This window comes from Chrysochloris asiatica, unplaced genomic scaffold, assembly GCF_000296735.1.
Source record: "Chrysochloris asiatica unplaced genomic scaffold, ChrAsi1.0 scaffold00302, whole genome shotgun sequence".
Classification (NCBI taxonomy): Eukaryota; Metazoa; Chordata; class Mammalia; order Afrosoricida; family Chrysochloridae; genus Chrysochloris; species Chrysochloris asiatica.
This window is the reverse complement of record NW_006408820.1, coordinates 406,846-417,169: the sequence shown is the minus strand read 5'-3', so window position 1 is coordinate 417,169 and position 10,324 is coordinate 406,846. Positions and strand designations below refer to the sequence as shown.

The following is a 10,324-nucleotide window of genomic DNA, read 5'->3' as shown; positions in this document are numbered from 1 at the left end:
TGCTCATGGGACCATCAGAGGAATTCTTTATGCCTGATATTTTGCTTTTAATTTCTAACAGAGACTCTCTTATATCTTCCACCTCTTTGTTGAAAGTCCCCATCTCTTCATTCATGTTATTCACCTTTCCCCCCACAGTTTTTAGCATATTATTTATTTATGTTAGGTTTTCTGTTTAATAGTTCTAACATCTGGATCATGTCTGAGTCTGGTTGTTTATTGCCTTACTTCTTGTTAACAGGATGTTTTCGTTTGCTATTTTGTTTATTTCACTTTTTATTTGCATTCCAGACAGCATGCATAGAAGAATAATAGAGACTTAATATTGGACTGCAACCCACAAGGTCAACAGTTCAAACCAACCTTGGAAACCCAATACAGGGTTGTTATTAGTTGGAACCGACTTGATGGCACTTAACAACAACAAGGTAAATAGAATGGTGGTGATGGAGATAGGGATTGAGTTGAGCCAAACTAATCAGTAGTTGAGCTAGTTCAAACTTCAAATTCTCCTAGCAGTGGACTACCATTACCATCTGATTAGAATGGGACTGGCCTGCTGGAGAGTTCTCAGGGTTTTTCCCCTTGCTCAACTTTGCATATCTCAGAATATTTGCACCACTGTGAGTTGTCTCTCTGTATTTTTCCTTCATCTCCAGCAGTAGATTTCTTCTTACTTAGTGCTAGATTTGTGGTGGGAGCAAGTCCTGTCCTGGTCTATCCTCAGTCGTAGGTGAACTCTAAGTACCTGTGCATATTTGTAAACCTAGAGGTGAGGTTTTAATTGACATTCCTGTCCTCCTCCCTGTGGCAACCAAACCCAGCTTTGTATCTGTTGTTAGTTTTAGGTGGGAATTTACTGCCCCTTTGTGGGTGTGCATTCCTCTCTTAGGTACTGGTGTAAGATTCTTGGCTTAGATGGTTCCTACTCCCTTAGGGGCAGACGATTTTTGCTTCTGCCCTTCCAGTAACCTTGAATCTTTGCCTTTGTCTTGAAAAAGGGTTTCCTTCCCTGTCCAGAGGCAGATGAGTTCCAGAAGCTATGGATCTAGAAGGTTTCCTATTTCTCTCCCCAAGCACTTAAGGCTTTTGCATCATAGGAGGGCTGGGTCCAGAGAATCAAGCTGGGCTTTGTGCCTGTTTCTCTCGTGGATCCATTACCTTTTTCCCTCTTACACCAACCAAGAGACTCTTGAGTTTCCTACTCTGGTCCCAGTCTTTCTTGTGAGCACTCAGAAAAGGCTTGTGAAGAAGTTTGCAAGTGAGTGCAAGCACTCCTTGTGGCCATGAGCCTCAACCACTCCAAACTGACATTCGAACCCATGGCTGGCCTTTAAGAATTTGCTGACATTTTAGTTTAGCTCTTCTTGTTCCCTTGTTCACCAGCCAGCTCTTTTTCACCTACTCTGCCCAAGAAGAGACATTCAGTGCACCCCATCTCTCCTTTGAAGGACTAGTCCCTCTTTGCAATTGCATTTACTTGCTTGCCTTGTGATCATAACTCTCACACAGACTTCATGAAAGTTACAATTTTGTAACATTTCCAGCTTTTACTCATTGTTATTATGGTGATGGTTGTGTGCCGTGGAGTTGGTTCCAACTCAAAGTAACCCTACATAGGATTTCTGAGGCTGTAAATCTTGATGGGAGCAGAATGAACAATATTTACTGCTTCCTTCATTCTCAGAGGGAGCCCCATTTTCTTAGCATTGAAGTTTCTCTTTTTCCCAGTGACAAGAAGTGTGTTTGTTTCTCACTGTACACACAAGAAGCTAAGGTCTCAAGAGAGGTTATGTTCTTCGATTGGCTGGTGATGAAACTCTCATGTTGCTATAACTATGTGAGGTCTTAATTATGATGGGGGAGGCAGGGGCAGAAAGCCTGCCTTTCTCCAAGATGAGATCATGGGAAACAGACTGCCTGGTGGGGGTGGGGGACGAGGGTCACACTACTTGAGGATGAGGTATTCACATCTCTATCACAGAAAAAAAAAATCCAAAGCATCTGGAATTCTCTTTTTTCTTCTCCATCTTCTTAAATGTCACTGGCCAGGAATTTGACCACATTGGGTAGAGTTAGGAGGATGTGTATGATTGCTGTAGAGTTTCTGGTTGATACAAACAGGTAGCACACTTCAAAGAAGGTCCTGAAAATCTATTTTTGTAAGGTCAGCTATAATAAAACACGATACAGCACAGTTCTGACACATGTGGGTTCAGTATGAGTTGAAAAGGACTTGGCAGCCATTTGATTTTTTTTTTTTTAATGTTTATTGTGAATTATATGATAGTTTACATGAGAGAACTTTAGTTTTACATTCATTCCATCGTATATCATCTCATTGTCGTGGTTCCAATCCCCTCCATGCATCACCAACCAACCAAAGGGTATATCCTAGAAACCCGCCCCCTACACTTCCCCCTCCCCCGCTAGTTTTCAGCCCACAGTCCCTTTCCCTCTCTGGATCCAAAGTCCCCAGCCACTTCATCACTCCACGTCATCGTCTCTGTCTCCATCTCAGGCATCTCTGTTTCTCTGGGTAGGGTCCCGCTCTCGGCCCTTCTCCGTTGATGGTCCCAGAGACTTCTGCTCCTAGCCTGTAGAATTAATCACTCCCTTCCTTGTTACAAAACGTCTACCTTTGCATTTCCAACCCTCATAATCCGTCATGATAAGCATTATTCACTACAGTATCCTGAGTTACCCATCTGTATTTCCTTTCATCAGCTCCGCCCAGACAGATTGAATGATACCCACTGGAGATTCTGCCCTCCTCCATGCTCTCTAGCACTAGGTTCCCTCTTGAAAGCTTGTAAGCCAGTCACTTCTTGCTTTTGTAGTCCCCCCCTTCCCATTTGAGTATCCAATGTCCAAGTTGCCCATCTCTGTCCACTCTGTGTGTGGAGGGGGTGGGACTGATGCTTGCTGTAGGGATTTGTTCCTTCTTTTGAGTTGCTGCTCCATAGGTATAGGTCAAGTTCATCATATTGTATCAGCTCACTCTTTTTTTTTTTCCCCCTCTTCTTTCTTCTCCTGGTTGAGCTCCGATCATCCAGTTATCCAGTCCAGGTCACGTGGGTATCATCTGCAAGTGTGGGTGCTCCTGTGCACATCCCCTCTCTTCCCGTCAGCCGGCAGCTCCACTCTCCTCTCGAGTCCTCGGTGGCCACGCGACTGACTCTGGGCCCAAGAGTCCCCAGATCTCCTCATGCTGCTTGCCAACCAGGTCCCCAACTGGGTCCACAGAAATCCACTGAACATTGTAGGGCTTAGCTTGCCGCTTCATTGCTGCTTTTACCCCATTTCCCCCCATCGGTGATGTGTGTGGTCACCAATCAGAGCATGCATTTCCATTGAGTCTTAGTCTTGGAAGGGGGTTTGTGTTGAGAGGACCTGGCCACTTGCCTTGATGTTTCCTAGGGAAGCGATTTGTTTGTTCTTGTAGTAACAGTCCATCTGTCTCCATTTTTCCTGCAGGTCTTTCTTTTAAAAGGTATCTTTTATTCTTCTAGCTGCTCCAGGCTGGTCTGCTCATCATTTCAAGTGGAGATTTCTCATCTCTGGAGATCTGGCTGTGGTTCCGGTTTCTACCTATAGTTTTATGTATTGCAAAGGCTCTGCAGGAAGCCTCGTTCACTGGGTCACTTGATTTTTTAAAGATTACTGTGATGAGTAGATTTGCTGTAGTGATCCCGCTGGAAACAGGATAAAGCGTGATAATGCGCCACCGCATCCAGGATAAAGGTTGATGTTCCACCCTTGACCATCTGGTTCTATTGACCTTAACAACTATTTCTTCTACAAGACCCCAGTCCTCTCCACCATTACCATCAATGACACAGACACATTAGCCTACTTGTTGCTGTTAGGTGCTGTCAAGATGGTTTTGACTCACAGCAACCCTATGCACAACAGAATGAAATACTGCCCATGTCTGTGCCATCTTCACAGTTGTTATGCTTGATCCCATTGCTGCTACCACTGTGCCAATGCATCTCATTGGGTGTCTTCCTCTTTTTTACTGGCCCTCCACTTTAATAAACATGATGTCCTTCTCCAGGAACGGGTACCTCCTGATAACATGTCCAGTGTATGAGAGACAAAGTCTTATCATCCTGGCTTCTTAGGAGCATTCTGGCTATACTTCTTCCAACACAGAACTGTTTGTTCTTCTGGATGTCCATGGTACCTTCAATATTCCTCTCTGACACCATAATTTAAATGCATCGATTCTTCTACAGTCTGCCTTATTCATTGTTCAACTTTTACATGATATGAGGCTATTGAAAATACCATGGCTTGGATCAGGCACACCTTGTCCTCAAACTGATCTCTTTGCTCTTGAACATTTTAAAGAGGTCGTGTGCAGCAAATTTGCTTAACTAATATGTTATAGATTTCTTGACTGCTGCTTGTATGAGTATTGATTGTAGATCCCAGCAAAATGAAATCTATGACAACTTCAATCTTTTCTCCTTCTATCATGATGTTATTTATTGGTCAAGTTGCGAGGATTTTTGCTTTCTTTATTTTGAGGTACAACCCATACTGAAGAATATTTTCTATGGTCTTCATTAGTAAGTTATTTAAAACCTTCACTTCCAGCAAACCAAGTTATGTCATCTGCATATTGTAGGTTGTTAATGAGTCTTCCTTCAATCCTGATGCCACATTCTTCTTCACATAATCCAGTTTTTTGGATTATTTGCTCACCATACAGATTGAATAAGTATGGTGAAATGATGCAATCCTGGTATACCTTTCATTATCTTCAGCAAATTTTACTTGCATGTGATATCAATGATATTGTTTAATGATTTCTGCATTATGTTGAGTCACCTCTCTTTGGGATGGGCAGAAATATTGTTTTCTTTTCATTGATTGGCCAAGTAACTGTCTTTCAAATTTCTTGGCATAGATGAGTGAATGCCTCCAGTGCTGCATCAGTTTGTTGAAAGATTTCACTTTGTGTGTTGTCTATTCTTGGATCCTTGTTTTTAAGCAGTGCCTTCAGTGCAGCTTGGGCTTCTTCCTTCAGTACCATTAATTCTTGACCATATATACCACCTTTTGAAATAGTTGAACATCAACCATTTCTTTTTGGTACAATGACTCTGTGTATACCTTTCCTTTTCTTTGGATGCTTTCTACATCATTCAGTGTATTTGCCACAGAATCCTTCAATACTGCATGTTGAGGTTTGAATGTTTTCTTCAGTTCTTCCAACTTGAGAAATGCTGAGCATGTTCTTCTTTTCTATTGGTTTTCTAACATGTCATTATAATATTTTACTTTGTCTTTTCTAGCTGCCCTTTGAAATTGTCTATTCAGCTCTGACATCTTTAGTTCTTCTATTCACTTTAGCATGTCTACATTGGAGAACAAATTTCAGAGTCTCTTCTGTCATCCATTTTGGTCTTTTCTTTATTTGCTGTCCTTTTAATAATCTTTTGCTTTTTATTGTGTATGATGTTTTTGATGTCATCCACAACTCTTCTGGTCTTTGGTCATAAGTGTCTAATGCATCAAATTTGTTGCTGAAATGGTCTCTAAATTCAGGTAGTTTATGGTTAAGGTCATATTTAGACTCTCATAAACTTGTTTTAATTTTCTTCAGCTTTAGCCTTAACTTGCATATAAGCAATTTTTTTTTTTCATTTTTGCAGTTTTTAATGGAAGCTGTACACAAGATTATTTTACTCCTGCATCTTCTCAATTGTTTCTTCCTTATATTTGCCCTTTTCCTTTCCTACTTGGCGAGAATTGGCTTTACGTTCCAGGATCTTTTTGCTGTCTTTGTCCAATTTTAGCCTAGTGATAACCATCTTGCTGGGATGAATGCCCACATGGACAGTTGTGCCGTTAGCTTTGTCTCGCTGTACCTGCTCGGCTCGATATAGATGGCATATTTCTTCCCGTATACCTGGACTACTTTGCCAATTTGCTGACCCTTGTAGTGTCCTTGTACAACCTGGACTTCATCATCCTTTCGGATGGGCATGGACCGAACATTGTATTTTTGCCTCAGTTCCTTGCAAAGAGGGGAAGACATAATCTTCCTGCAAATGTGGGAAGGTGCATTGAAGTGCCTTTTACTGTTCTTACTGCAGTCAGAAGTCACAAAGGGATTAAACTTCATTTTGGCCGCTGTCGCTTCATCAATGGCCGCTGCATATAAGCAATTGATGGTTTATTCCACAATTTGCCTCTGGCCTTGTTTTGGCTGATAATATGGAGTTTTTCCACTGCCTCTTCCCACAGATGTAGTCAATATAATACCTGTGTATTCCATCTGGTGAGATCCATGTGTATAGTCACCTTTCATGTTGTTTTAAAAAGGTATTTGCACTGAGTAAGTCATTGTTGTTTTGAAGTGCCATCGAGTCAGGTCTAACCCATAATAATCCTGTGTAGGGTTTCTGAGAAACGGCTTGAGAGTTTGAACTGCTGACCTTGTAGTTCAAACTGACCTTGCAGTCCAGTGCTTATCCTACAGCACCACACCTGGACTCTGAAAAAGTCACTATTGTTGTTGTTAGGTGCCATCGAGTTGATACTGACTCATAGCGACCTTATGCACAGCAGAACAAAACACTGCCCAATCCTGAGTGAGCCTCATTATTGCTGCCATGCTTGAGTCCATTGATGATGCTCCATGGCCAATCCATCTCGTTGGGGGGTCTTCCTCTTTTTCTCTGACCCTCCACCTTACCAAACATGATATCCTTCTCCAGAGACTGGTCCCTCCTGACAATATGTCTGAAATATGAGAGACGAAGTTTGACCATCCTGGCCTCCAAGGAGCACTCTGGCTGCATTTCTTCCAACACAGATCTGTTGGTTCTTTTGGCAACCCATGGCACTTTCAATATTCTCCTTTAACACCATAACACAAATGCATCAATTCTACGGTCTTCCTTATTTACTGTACAGCTTTCACATGCATGAGGTTATTGAAAATACTATAGCTTGGGTCAGATGCATCTTAGTCTTCAAGCTGACATCTCTGGTCTTCAACACTTTAAAAAGGTCTTGTGCAGCAGATTCGCCTAATGCAATGTGTCATTTAATTTCTTGACTGCTGCTTTTATGAGTGTTGATCGTTGATCCAAAAAGAATGAAGTCCTTAACAATTTGAATCTTTTCTCCATTGATAAGAATGTTGTTTATTGGTCTAGTGGTTATGATTTTTGTCTTCTTTACATTGAGATGTAATCTATACCAAAGGCTGTGGTCTTTGAACTTCATCAGTAAATGTTTTAAGTCCTGTTCACGTTCAGCAAGCAAGGTTGTATCATCTGCATATCTCAGGTTGTTAATGAATCTTCCTCCAATCCTAATGCCACGTTTTTCTTCATATAGCCCAGCTTCTTGGATTATTTGCTCAGCATACAGCAAGGTTGAATAAGTATGGTGAAAGAATACAACCTTGTCGCACATTTTCCAATTTTAAAACATTCAGTGTTCCCATATTCTGTTCGAACAACTGCCTCTTGGTCCAGGTACAGATTCTTCATGAGCACAATTAAGCATTCCATAATACTCATACTTTACAATGTTGTCTATAGCTTGTCATGAGCCACACAATCGAAAGCCTTTGTGTAATCAATAAAGCATAGGTAAACATTTTTCTGACATTCTCTGCTTTCAGCCAAGATCCATCAGATATCAGCAATGATATCCCTCAATCTGTAGCCTATTCTGAATCCGGCTTGAACCTCTGGAAGTTCTCTGTCAATGTATGCTTGCAGCCGTTTCTGTATAACCTTTAGTAAAACTTTACTTGCATGGGATAGCAAAGAGATTGTCTGATGATTTCCACATTCCATTGGGTCACCTCTTTTTGGAATGGGCACAAATGTGGATCTCTTCCAATCAGCCGGCCAGATAGTTGTCTTCCTAATTTCTTGGCATAAATGAGTGAGTGCCTCCTGTGCTGCCTCACTTTCTTGAAAGATTTCCATTTTTATTCCATCAATTCCTGGTGCCTTGTTCTTTGCCAATTCCTCCAATGCACCTTGGACTTTGTCCTTCAGTATCGTTGGCTCTTGATCATATGCTACCTCTTGAAATGGTTGAACATTAACCATTTCCTTTTCTCGTCTGTCAGTTTGTCATACTATGGTGGCCTGTGAGTTGCTATAATTCTGAAAGCTATGCCACTGGTATTTTAAATACCAGCAGGGTCACCCATGGTGGACAGGTTTCAGATGAGCTTCCAGATGAAGACAGACTAGGAAGAAACAGTGACGAACTACTTCCAAACATTTAGTCACTGAAAACCTTATGAATAGCAGAGAAACACTGTCAGATATAGTGCCAGAAAACGAGCCTCTCAGGTTGGAAGGCACTCAAAATGCAACTGGGGAATTCCTGCCTCCTCAAAGACGAGCTGACTGTGATGATATGAATGAAGTAAAGCCCGTAGGACCTTCATTTGCTGACGGGGTACAACTCAAAATGAAGAGAAACAGCCATAAACATCCATTAATAATTGGAAAGTGGAATGTACAAAGTATGAATCTGGGAAAATTGGAAGTTGTCAGAAATGAAATAGAACATATAAACATCAATATCTTAGGCATTAGTGAGCTGAAATGGACTGGTATTGGCCATTTTGAATCTGATGACCACATGGTTTACTATACCAGGAATGACAAATTGAAGAGGAATGGTATTGCATTCATTGTCAAAAAGAACATATCCAGATCAGTCATGAGGTACAATGCTGTAAGTGATAGGATAATATCCATGTGCCTACAGGGAAGCCCAGTTAATACCATTATTGTTCAAATTTATGCACCAACCACTAAAGCCAGTGAGGACAAAATAGAAGAATTCTACCAACTTCTTCAATCTGAAATTGATCAAACATGCAATCAAGGTATATTGATCATTACTGATGATTGGAATGCAAAGGCTGGAAACAAAAAAGAAGGATCAGTAATTGGAAAATATGGCCTTGGTGATAGAAATGATACTGGAGATTGCATGATAGAATTCTGCAAAATCAATGATTTGTTCATTTCAAATACCTTAGACAGCATAAGAGATGAATATACACATGGACCTCACCAGATGGAATATATGGAAATCAAATTGACTACATTTATGGAAAGAGACTATGGAAAAACTCCATATCATTAGTGAAAACAAGGCCAGCAGCAGACTGTGGAACAGAGTTCAATTGCTCATATGCAAATTCAAACTGAAGCTGAAGAAAATGGAAACCAGTCATGAGAGACAAAATATTAACTTGCATATATCCCACCTGAATTTGAGATCCTCTGAAGAATGGATTTGATACATTAAACACTAAAGACAGAAGATCAGAAGAGTCGTGGGATGACATCAAGAACATCAACATGAAAAAAGCAAAAAGCCATTAAAAAGACAAGAAAGAAGGAAAAGGTCAAAATGGATGTTAGAAGAGACACTGAAACTTGCTCTCTAGTGTAGAGATGCTAAAGTAAATGGAAGAAAAGAGGAGGTCCAAGAACTGAACAGAAAATTTCAAAGATCAGCTCGAGAAGATAAAGCCAAGTATTACAACAAAATGTGCAAAGATCTAGAGTCAGAAAACCAAAAAGGAAGAACATGCTCAACATTTCTCAAGCTGGGGACCTGAAGAAAAAATTCAAGCCTTGACTTTAGTTATTGAAGGATTCTCTATGCAAATTATTGAATGATACAGAAAGCATCAAGAGAAGATGGAACGAATACACTAGGCTTGCAAAATTCTATCATGTGATTTCCTGCATCATTTGTACTACCAAGGTTATATTTTCGAACTACAGATTCTTCCTCTTTGTTTCTAACTGCATACCCATCAGCAGTAATGATCAATATATTGTGATTGCATGCTTGATCAATTTCAGACTGAAGAAATTGATAGAATTTTCCCATTTAGTCATCGTTACTAGTTGTTGTATAAATCTGAATAATAGTGAAAATAACTGGTTTTCCTTGTAGCTGTAGGGATATTATCCTATCACACACAGACAGCATTGTAATTCAAGACAGATCTTGAAATGTTCTTTTTATTCCTCTTCAATTTGTCATTCCTGGCATAGCAAAACATATGAATGTCTGATTCAAAATGGCCAATGCCAGTCCATTTCAACTCACTAATGCCTAAGATATTGATGTTTATGTGTTCCATTGCATTTTTGGCAACTTCTAATTTTCTTGGATTCATACTTTATACAATCCATGTTCTGATTATTAATGATGTTTGCAACTGTGTCTCCTCATTTTGAGTTGCTGTGCAATGCCCACACAGCAGTGAAGGTGTGAAAGCTTTACTCCATTAGTATCATCATGA

General features: G+C 40.4%; 1 pseudogene; it reads right to left on the bottom strand.

Moving 5' to 3' along the window:
* Positions 1–5,696: 5,696 nt before the first annotated feature.
* LOC102814166 lies at positions 5,697–6,139 on the bottom strand (annotated as a pseudogene).
* Positions 6,140–10,324: the final 4,185 nt, after the last annotated feature.